The sequence below is a fragment of the Musca autumnalis genome, unplaced genomic scaffold (assembly GCF_047663935.1).
Source record: "Musca autumnalis isolate F117 unplaced genomic scaffold, ASM4766393v1 scaffold_3, whole genome shotgun sequence".
Lineage (NCBI taxonomy): Eukaryota > Metazoa > Arthropoda > Insecta > Diptera > Muscidae > Musca > Musca autumnalis.
The window spans coordinates 24,543,956-24,556,017 of NW_027411866.1; positions in this window are offsets into that span (position 1 = coordinate 24,543,956).

The following is a 12,062-nucleotide window of genomic DNA, read 5'->3' on the forward strand; positions in this document are numbered from 1 at the left end:
CATATGGGAACAGTTTACAACTTTTACTACTTTTGCCGGTTTAACCATTTTCAAAAGTAAAGGAACATACCAAGTACCTTCTGATGGCTTTGGTATACATCATGGTACAAATACACAGGTAGCCGCATCGGCAATTGTTGGTAACATAAGGTGTCAAAATTTGACATCAAGTCAATTCCATTGAATTGATGTCAAATTTTGATATCTTATGTTACCAACAACTGCCGATGCGGCTACCTAGTCCGGTCAAAATAGACATTGAAATAGCAAAAATTCCCACAGAGCTGAATTTTGGTGGAGAGCTAGGGTTCGCCATTAGAAGTAACGTCCTAAAAGTCCCTATCGACCCCTTGTGTGCAAAAAAAAAATATTCAGGGTCAAAGGTCAAATTTTAAGGGTTTTTAAGTTTTCGGATTTATTTCCTGAAAACGGTTGATCTAATCAAAAAGTGACTAAAGTAAATATTGTAGACAGAAAAATTATCTACAAGTTTGACCTTTATAATTTTTTCCTAGAAGGAACCATTCTTGAGATATAGCTGTTCTAAAAAACACATGATTTTTATGGACTTATAAGGGAAATATGCACATATTCAGACGAACCGGCTAAAATAAGCAAAGTAATCAGGTCTGTCCCCCCAAAACAATATATATTTTCTTGAAGAGCGAACTTATAGCTATCTTCTAAAAAAAATTCCAACAAAATCGGAGCGTGTTCAGTAGAGTTATTCAATGTTAGAGTCATGATTACGGAATTGTATAATTTTCAACGGTTTCGGATCCGGTTCGCCGGTTATTCGACCCGAAAGGCCAAATTTAAAAAGCGGGTTAGACCCGGTTCTACTGAACCGATTACTGCAAAGTGGATATCGTTTCAAAGCTTACGGAAGTATCTAACACACTGTGTCGTTACTTTAAACGACCCGCCTCACAATGTACTTACGCGGCTAATTTTTAATTTGACCTTTAGATCGCGATATCTCGAAAATGGTAAGTCTTTTTTAAGAATCATAAAGACCACACTTCTAGACAATTATTGAATCTACAACTTTTACTTTAGCCGGCTTTTGCTAAGTCTTACCGTTTTTGAGAAAAATTAAAAAAAAACTGAATAATGCCTCCAAAAATGACCTTTGACCCCGAATAACTTGTTTTGCACACATGGGATCGATGGGGACTTTTAGGACGTTGCATCTAATGGCTAACCCTAGCTCTCCACCAAAATTCAGCTTTGTGGGAATTTTTGCTATTTCCCCCTTATACGCATGTCTATTTTGACCGGACTAACCTGTGTATTTGTACCATGCAGTCTATACAGTCGGCCACTCAGAGTTCTGTTAACATTGTGATTTGTTAATTATTGTGATTTGATTTCCTTTGTATTTTACGTCACAATAATGTATTTGACAGCAAACTAAATAGTCGGGGCCATGGTACAATAAGAAAGGTAGATGCATCGGCGAATTGCTACAACAAAGCAACTTTTTTTGTAATGTAAACTGTCAAAATGTTCGCCAAATGGTCTCTTGTTGTCTCTTTTTATCGCTTGTGTTTGTCTATAAAGTGTAGACATGCTATCTCTTACTTACCGAATCATATGGTTTTTTGTTTTGATTTTTCATGGCGAATTCATAGTTTTTTGACGTTTTAGATTCGATCAGCTGGGCTGAGGCATCTACCTTTCTAATTGTACCATGCTACTGAGAACGTTTCAGCGTGTGGCTTTAGAGTTTGGTATTAGGGATAGGTATAACGACTTTTGATTAATCGATTAAACGACTTTTTGCAGTCAAAAGTCTAAAAATCGTAGTCGACTTTTGTGTGGAGGAAAAATCGCATAATCGTTTTCGAGTTTGCCCATAGTCTTATGCCAGACTATGAAAATTTCGTTAGCGTGAAAACTCTCTGAACTCTGTACACAAGGTGTTTAAATTCGTAATTCTCAAACCAATGTAAAGCAATGAAAATATCAAAATTTTTATATAATAAAAATAATTAAAAAAAGTAATTTATGTTTTATTTATAAATGCACTAAAAGTAGAAACTAATTATTCTCTTAAAGTAGAAACACAATGAAATACGCCGCTTTTTCACGCTCAGTTTCATGTAAAAGACTAAAGGCCATGTACTACCTAATTCAAATGAATTAGGCAGCATTTGAATTAGGTAGTACTTGGCCATTAGGCTTTTACATGAAACTGAGCGTGAACAAAGCGGCGTATTTCATTCTGTTCACACCTTCAGTCTCAAAAAGTATATTCTTCTTTATGATGGTATTTCTCAAATAAAACGCTTGCAGTTTATTGTCATTTAATTTTTTCACAATTTTTAATTTAAATACAAGCCTTTTATTTTGAGAGATTCCATCATGCGCAAGAATACCCCCATGTCATGGATAATGCCAAGTTTACACTTGCGTATAATTGTAAGGGTGCATGGAAGTAAGTAACAATTGGTCTGTTCCCGTACTACACATTTCTACACATTTTTACTCCGATAACCGATTTTTCCTTTATGTTATCGAAAAAATAGTAAAAATGTGTAGAAATGTGCAGTACTGGAACAGACCAAATGTTGTAAGTAAATTTTCATGATTATGAAAACTGCTACTTATATTAAATAATACACTTGCAGCTTCACTAACATCTTGGTATATTTCTCCTACTATTTCTAACCCTATGTCATGGGAAAGATATGGCTCATTTTGTTGAACTACCTCAACGTTTTCGTCATTTTGTGGAACTGTTTGCTGCGCTACCTCCGATCGGTAGGTTGGTACAATTTCAGTAGATAATATGACAATCTCAAATGATGGTATTATCTGTTCCTCTTCTATTATTTCTAAACCTATCTCTTGTGGGAGACATGGTTCAATTATTTGAACTTCATTTTGTAATTGTTCTTGCCATATGTACCACATGAACCTCTTGAAGGTGGTATATTGGCATAGCGTGACGAAAACGGTTGTTTCCGCCGCAACGTATTGAGAGGGGAGTTTACAACTTTTACTACTTTTGCCGGTTTTACAATTTTTAAAAGTAAAGAATCAGGACAATGTTTTGAACCATACAGAAATTTCAATGCATCAAAGTGTTATGTGCATACATATCGTCACCTGAAATGCCCAAGGACGTAACCCTCAAAGGGTTATATGCTGTTTATATTAGAGCTTTTTGCAGGGTTAACCTTCTTTGGGAGGATTTGTTTGAAATATAAGCAATGGAATTGACATTTAAAACCCAGTCGGTTTGTTAAATCCGGTTATATATAAACGGGGTATTACGTCTTTAAGCATTTCAGGTGACGATAGCTGTGTTCCTTTACTTACCTGAGGTTACCATTTTTCCCATTTGTTACCATTTTTAACCTGCAAAGCGTTCCTTAACCCCGAAAAGTGGCAAAACTGGAAGCAATTTTTAAGAGAGTGAGAGGGGAGAGAGAGAGAAAATTGCTTTCTCTTCTACCACAGGCTACCAGCAAAATTTTTGCAGGTAAAAAATGGCAGAACTTATTTTTCGACTTTTGTTTGACGATTATTTCACAAAATGGTCGAAAAACCGAAGAAAAAGTCGAACACTGACAACACTAAATTAAAAACTGTGAAATAAAAGACGAAAATTGATTTTTTATGTTTCTTTTTGACATTGCTGCCAGATATACCATTTTGCCGTTCCTTTACTTTTCTGGTAAAAATGTTCATGAGAGAGCAATTTTGACACTTTTCTCTTTTACCACCCTTACCATTAAAAAAAGTAAAGGAACAAAGCTGATATGTATTTTTTCGAATAGAACGCGCTCTATTCTCGTCTGTACAAACAAGTGTAAACAGCTGTTTTGTTTGTACGCGATATAAATAAAGAAAACAACAGAAAACAAATGAAAAATAAAAATTTGCCGTGCAGAAGAATTACATATGGGCGAGAAAAAGTGACAGTTGCTATGCATGAATATGTAAAAAACATGCCGTGTAGAAACCCCATTACGTGTTATTTCATATGGCTTGTCGGTCGCATAGAGTTTCGTTTCGAAGATGTTTACATTAACGGAAAATTATTTTTTTTCGACTTCCGAAGCGCAAGAAACCTTTCGGTTGACATACATGAACAGGCTGTAAATGTACTTACCCAGAAAAAAGTTTGCAACCGCGGATGCAGTTGAATCACTAGAACTGTACAGTACATTTGCCGTTGGAGTGCATCTTTTCCTAAGAATTCACTTTTGAATTTTACAAGAATGAATTTTTAATCAATCTAAAGATGCAGTACAATGCAAGACATTGCGAAATACAAGCAAAGAAACGGAAAAATAGTAGATCTGGCGGCAATGTCAAAAAACAAACATGGCTGCTTAAAAAAATAACAAACAAAATAAATGTCACTGTTTTTTATTTTTTTATTTCACTGGTTTAAATTTTTAGAATTTTATTTTGTTTTTATTTGATTTGACAAAGCGCGTAGTTTTCTTTTTTTTCTTTTGCCTTAATTGTCAAATAAATGTCAAATCAGCCGTTTGACAGATTTTCCACTTTTTACACAACAAAATTTGGTAACATTGTTATCAACCCAGCAAAAAATTTTGGAAGTTGTGCATGTGGAGTTATGATTTCACTACATCCTTCGATGCAGTTCACACGGAGTTATGAAAAATGCACTCCGTTGGATACAATTTATAAGCAGATGCTTTAGAGATCCCTACAAAACAAAAACAGTTGGGTAGGGATCAAACCCGCCGCTGGCGAAATCATTTATTCTAAAAATAAGACGGAGTATATACATTTCTAAGAATTGAATTTGTTATAAAATAAAGAAATAAAAACTTAAGTTGCGAACATTATCGCGGTAGTCCACGAGACGGAAAATTTAATGGAGTGGAGTGCAGCTTTTTGATGAAGTCGTTTAGATTTGTAATAAAATGAAACCACTTCGGATTGTGTTTTTAATCAATCTAAAGATGCAGTAAAAATGCAAGCTATTGCGAAATATCCCAGAATAAATAAAATGCGTTTATTATTTGTGTAGAATACAAAGAACTTTATTATATAAACACAAATTAAAAATGTTTCCATTAAATTCAATCACAATTGAGTGTACTTCCTCCGTTCTCCATTTAACCTTTAATCCAAGGGCAACTGATTTTGCTTCGTCATCCTAAAGCCATCGGCACATACGGTACGTTGTGCGACGCGCTGCGCGTTGAAAACAACAACCACATGAAAAATGTGTAAGTGATGCCAAGTTTGTTCTTAAAGTTTTCATGTGGTTGTTGTAACACAACGCTCAACGCGCCGTATGTGCCGAGGCCTTAATGGCCCCGGCACATACGGTCCGTTGTGAGTCGCGTCTCGAGTTAAAAACAACAACCACATGAAAAATTTGTAAGTGATGCCAAGTTTGTTCTTGAAGTTTTCATGTGGTTGTTGTAACGCAACGCTCAACGCGCCGTCTGTGCCGGTGCCATACAGGTTTTTTATGTTGCCTTCCCATCACTAGTTCAGCTTTCGGCAAGGATTCCAACTCCACTCCATTAAAAATGTCCGTCTCGTAAATTACCACAAAAATGTTCTCAACTGTAGTTTGTATTCTTTTATTTTATAACAAATTCTTCGAAATATATTCACACTTGTTTCTCTTTTGAAGAAATTATGTCGGCAGCGACGGGTAGGGATCATCCAACTGTTTTTGTTTAGTAGGGATCTCTAAAGCAACTGCCTTTAAAGTTTATCGAACGGAGTGCATTTTTCATAACTCTGTTGGACTACATCAAAAGATGTTGTGAAATTATAACTCTAATTTCACAACTTCCAATTTTTTTTGCTGGGTTAATAAAATCACGTACAAAATGTAAATCCCGGTCCACACTAGTGTGAATTTCATTAAAAAACTTCATGAAATTAGGTGTTCTTAAATCGAATTCCCCACTACAGCAATTTTATGATTTTACTTTACTATCATGATACAATGATACAAGGTAATCTCATTTCAAAAAACCGTCCTTGAGCTGTCACATACAACCCTGTGTCGAGTATACATAAATGTTGTTTTTGTAATTGTATGCCAATGACAACAAGACTGTTTGTTTACATTTTATTTATTGTACATAATTGAATGATGATTGTGGAAATAAAAAGTCAAGTGATATCGCGAAAATATGGTCGTAATTTTGTGTTAAGTTTTCATTTTCGATCTTTTATTGGTAAATGGTGGACGTTTCTGTGGTTGCAAAATGATACGTTTGGAAGGACTCGCCAAGAAAAATGGTGAACAGCATGCCCAAAACGGTCTGTGAAAATATAGAAATTAAGAAATTGTGTGGAAATTCGCTAAAATTAAAGCTAAATGTAAACGCAGATCGACATTTCGTCCTCACGACACGAAAGTAAATTGTGGAACACAACATTAAACAACATTTTGTTATTCTAGCTATTGCAGAGTTTAGCAAACGCAAGCAAGGTCAGTTTTCCGTATATTCGGAAAACAAGCAAATCAAGGAAGACAAACACTGTCAAGTAACCCATTCCCCCTGATATCATCAACGACAACAAGCCGGTAAGTAATTATGCCGGAGTGATGATAAATGGATTTATATTTATAAATTTATTGAATGTGTGCTGCTGCATAATGGTGTACTGCTCGTGTTGTTGCACGTATTGCCCGTTTCCGTGGCATGTTCTGCGGCGGTCGCATGCTTGCCCCATTCATGCCCCAACATTCATGTAACAACGCGAAATAGGCTTAACTCTAGTTTAGTAAAAACTCTCCGATTTTTTTGAAATTTTTACCAGAGGTAGATATTGTTGCGCTGATCACGGAAATGTATAATTTTTCTGGGGGACGGACCCGGTTACCCGATTATTGGAGCCGAAAGTCCGGGTACAAAACCCGGGTTGGACCAGGCTCTACTGAACCGATTGCTACAAAATGGGTATCATTGGAAAGCTTATGGAAATACCTATCCAACAAGTAAATAAACCCATCATATGGCCGCTTGTTGGATAGGTATTTCCATAAGCTTTAATGATACCCATTTTGTAGCAATCGGTTCAGTAGAGCCGGGTTTTGTACCCGGACTTTCGGGTCCAATAACCGGGTCCGTCCCCCAAGAAAATTATACATTTCAAAAAAATCGGAGAGTTTTTACTAAACTAGAGTTGTTCCGCGAAATATTCGTCGTAATTCATATCTCCACGAGATAAAGCGATTTCGGGAAGTGTGTCCGTCCGTCCGTTAAAAATTGTACGCACGCTACAGGCCGCAATTATGAACCAATCTTCACAAAATTTTGTATGGAGGTCGGGTTCAGACAGGAATGGACCCCTAAAGTTTCTGCCGATGATCGTGGAATATATAGGTGGTGAAAGTGACCAAAAACAAATTTTTATCCAATTTTGTTTTGACTCTTTATGCCGCCAGGTAGTATGATCGGCGCGAAATTTTAAGTAATGTTTGAATTTACGATAAAGAATATGCCTGATAATGGTCAGATTATATTTAACATGTTAAATGGACCAAAACGTTTGTGTTAAAATTGGTAAAATTGTTAATATAATGACTATATCTTTATTTCCACCCACGGAAGTTATATTTGAAAGTGGAACTCTTGACCTTTCCATTGATACAAATTAGGTGATGTATGTGGTCAGATAACAGTGTTTTTAATGCTGGGACCCCACAGTTTTTAATGTGTAGTGGAATAATAATCACGATAAATATCGCAGTTATAGCTCAATGCTGAAACATTTTTGCACGAGGTAAGAGTTTTGGTCAATGAAAATGCCAATCATCTTGGATAATAATAGGATAGTTGTTAGCGGGTGAAATTGACCCTCATTTTGGTGGAAAAATATTTAAATTTAGTTTTTGTTCAATATTTTGAATTCTTGGGGGCATATTCCAACAAAATAAGGTACGCGAAACTTAATTTCGAAATCATTATGATTGTCCTTCTTTCCGGCGGTACAAGTTAAGGCCATACTTCCTGAGATAATGCCCTAAAAGCATCAAGAATCCTTGACGACACCAACTAAAATGACAAATCAGCATGATAACTCTAGCAAAGAGTTTCTGATTTTTGCAAACTTTGTATAATTTATTTGCCGAAGGTTGTTTCATGGTTCATATTACAACCGTACATTTTTTTCCGGAGTAATTTCATAATTCCTGACTGATGCTCTCTTTGGTCAATTCGGCAAAAGTCACATAATGCTATTTTTAAATGCTTTTAGTTTCGTTTTTAATACAAATTTTAAAACAAAATATTACTTGACGCAATAATATAAAATAAATTCCGTGCAAATATAATGTTCAGGCAAGTGGTGTAGGGTACAACATGGTCGGCCCCATTCGACTATAGCCCTCTCTTACTTGTTTTTATTTAGGATTGATTGTTGCTTGCGATTGAACGATCAATGATTTATTTGTACCGGATTGACAAATGTTTTACGGTCATCGGCAACACTGCATCAAATCTATGCTGCCTCAACAACAACAACCGAGTCCATCTACACCTTATTTTCACGCTACACTGATTTTCGACAGTAATAAAATATAAAACATATAACTAAAGGCATCAAGTTATAACTATATTTAATTTTTGGACTTTCATTGATTGTTTGGTTCCATTAGCATTATGTTACTGTCTCCTAAAATAAATGTTTACCAGTGAAAAGCTTATACACTGTGGTCGTGGTATATGTTATTACATAGCCTTTTCCCATTCGGTTTATGAAGACGTTCCTTTATAAAATAATTTTTTTTGAAATTCAGCTTTGGAAATTATTTATTAATTTTCAAACGATCTCTTTGTTAGGTGTACAAATTTGAACGTCTCCGTGCTGGCCGGGGTACCATACGCGATTATAGCCGAAGTCGTTGGCGCCTTACCGTATACCACGACGGTGAAGATTTGCTTTGTGCTTTCCGTAACATCCCCGGCATTGAAGTTATAAGCGTTTACAAGATGAACTTGTTCAAATTCGTGGTCTTGTTACTTTGTCATTTCAACCTAATCTACATTCACTCGCCTCAACAATCCCAGATGACCAACACAAGTTTGTGTGCGAGGAGATCCGAACGTTGTCCATTGTTCGTCAATCATCTGCTTTGTTGCTGACAAGCGTACCAAGACTCTCGCTAAGAAAAACAACATTGAATTGGATAAGAAATACTTTGCTGTTATTATCAATAAAGGTGCTGCCAACCGTTCTAAAATGCTGCAGAAGGCCTTTGAATATTTAGGAAGTTTTTAAGAGAATACAGTATACTTTTTAATCTATGAATTTTCGCCATAATGCAACAATTCTATACAATCAACATAATGTGTGTTCGTTTACTCAAAATTTGTACAAATTGTTACTGGATGTTGTTCGTTTACTCTACAGTATAATGCAAAAGACCTTAGCCGATTACAAGAGTTACTGAACTTGTGCAAATTTGTACAAATTGTTGAGTAAACGAACACACCTATAATCTCTTTGTCTAATAAAACAACTTTTATTGACAGAAATAAAAATTCAAATCTCAGTCCTTTTTATGGTGGTCTAATATAAAAGAGATTCACATTGCTGAAGAAGTGTAAAAAATTAAAAAGATTACATTATTTGGGCACCAACAAAAGTCAGAATTATCCCTCCTTGGTCGTTTTTATCTTTTTTAGTAAAATGAGCTTTTTTATTAGATGCGAGTCTTTAAGAAACCATGTAGATATTCTATACGACAATGTAAAAATGAAAAACGATTAAACTGTATTATATTATTAGCAATTATTTAATATGCCATTATAGAAGAGATGAGGACGAATGTTGAAATACAAATTAAATTAACAGTAGTATATTTTTAAGATGGAAAAATATTATTATTATAAAATGAATGTAGATTAAGTTTTAAGGTAATAAAGATAATACATTTGAAAATGAAATTTACAATGGTTTTGATATGCAAAAAAATGTGTATAACTATAGCTATAGAGTACGAAAATCTCCATCTTTTCAAAGTTTTATTTTTTTAAGTTTTGACTGACTTATTAATCTATTTTTTGCTTTAGTAGTTTTTATATTTTGATTGAGATGTTTTATCCTGAAGTACATTCGGCATTTAAAGAAGTACTTCTTAATTTTATCTGACAAATTAACATTATGACTCAAATTTAAAAGCCGGCTTTGGAGATTAAAATTATGATCTATGGTAGAGCCGTTTATAGAGATGAAGACACGTTCAAGACTCCGTATATTATTTAAAAAAAAAATTGGGATGGTTTCTTCAATGATCCTTTTGAAAGTGTGTCAACGAACGAATTTGTATTAATATTTTCTTCGTAGTCAACTAAATGCAGTTGTTTAATTATGTAGCCTGCCACATTTTCAAGAGCGTCCCCTTGGGTTAGCCCAATGTCATTAATCTGAGATGATACTTCTTCATAATTGTCATCTTCAAATTCTTCGTTTTCAAATGGTGCCGGTGTTTCGAGATGCAATGGATCATTTACTGTATCGTTCCAAGTGGCTCTTGAGCATGAAGGTAGTTCTATACAATCTTCAAAATCTTCGTTTTCTAATGGTGCCGGGCTGTCGAGATGTAATGGATCATTTACTGTATCGTTCCTAGTGGCGCTTGAGCATGAAGGTAGTTCTATACAATCTTCGAATTGGAATATTTCCTTCTGAGAGCTTCGAAGATCCAGATGATCGTCAACGGTTTTGAAAAAATTTACATTTGCTTCAGGCGATAGCGGTACACAATCTGTCGAATCATTTGCTACATTCTTACCTTCCTTCAGAATTTCCGTATTGCGTGCTGAAATATATTAATAATATCGTATAAACATATTAAAAGTTAATGAGTTTCAGTAAGATTTGCCGACAGAGATATACCCTGTAAAAAACAACATATTCCAAGCGATACAAGACTTGTCTTTAAAATCACTTGTGCGACAAATTTCGAGTGGGAGAAGGTTCGATATAGTTCATATTGGAAGAAATCAGTTCATCCGTTTGAGACTTTTCCTGCGCTCCAGCCGGACGGACGGAAACAGGTTTCTTCCATTCATACTTGAGGTTTGCAACCATTATATCGAAGATGCATATAGCCTGAGGGCATAAAAAGAATGATTTAAAACTTGCCTAAAATATATTTTCTCATCCTATATTTAAATTGTTTTGGAGATGGATGATCATCCATACCTCCTTTGCTTCGTATAGCACCAAAAAAATTTTCCAAAACATCCTGATTGAGGCGGTACGTCAATATATATTGCATATTGTATTTTTCTTTTAGGTATCCGTAAAGCATTTCTATTGCATTACTTGACATTATTATTCCCTTTTGAAAAAATTCGAGTGAGTTCCTGTTTGGTAATATCGGCTGTGCCATTATATCTTTCATTTTTTTCAATATTTCGGTTTGTTGTTCAATTTTAAGTCCAAACGGTTCCTGAAAGGGTATTTAGAATGCCACAAGGGAATATGTATATGTTTTTGTAATATACCTTTCCGGGATAATTGAAAGTGTTAATGTTGGAATTCATCAAGTCAAACCAGTCATTAACCAACTCAAAAAATTCGGCTGTCTCTTTGGGTTTATATATGTCAAATCCATGAAAATCGCAGCGTCTAATTGCTTTTGCGGTCGTGTTTGAGAAGAGTTGCGCTGCCAGCTTCACTTTTTGGCGCGCTACCAAAAGTAGAATAAAATTACAAATTCTAATAACACAATGAAACAATATACTAATTTGCTAAAATTACAGAGAAACAAAACAGATTATACATATCGCTCATTTACTAATAAAATGGCACATCTCAAAAAATCCAGTATCGAGAAAAAAGCGTTTTGAGTTGGCGATTGAAATTTGACTTCCCTACCTAAAAACATTATTATTACACAAAAACTAAAATAACTACTTGGCCCTTATTTTTCAACCTGATAGCCAGATATCGTTTCTGTGCAAGATCAAGCATGATTTGAAGTGTTTTAGTGCTTCATAACCTCAAAAACGTTTGTGTTGAAACTCGTAGTAAAAGAGCTGCAACTCGTCGAGTTTTAGAGATATCGGAAGTGGTAGAAAAATAGAAAT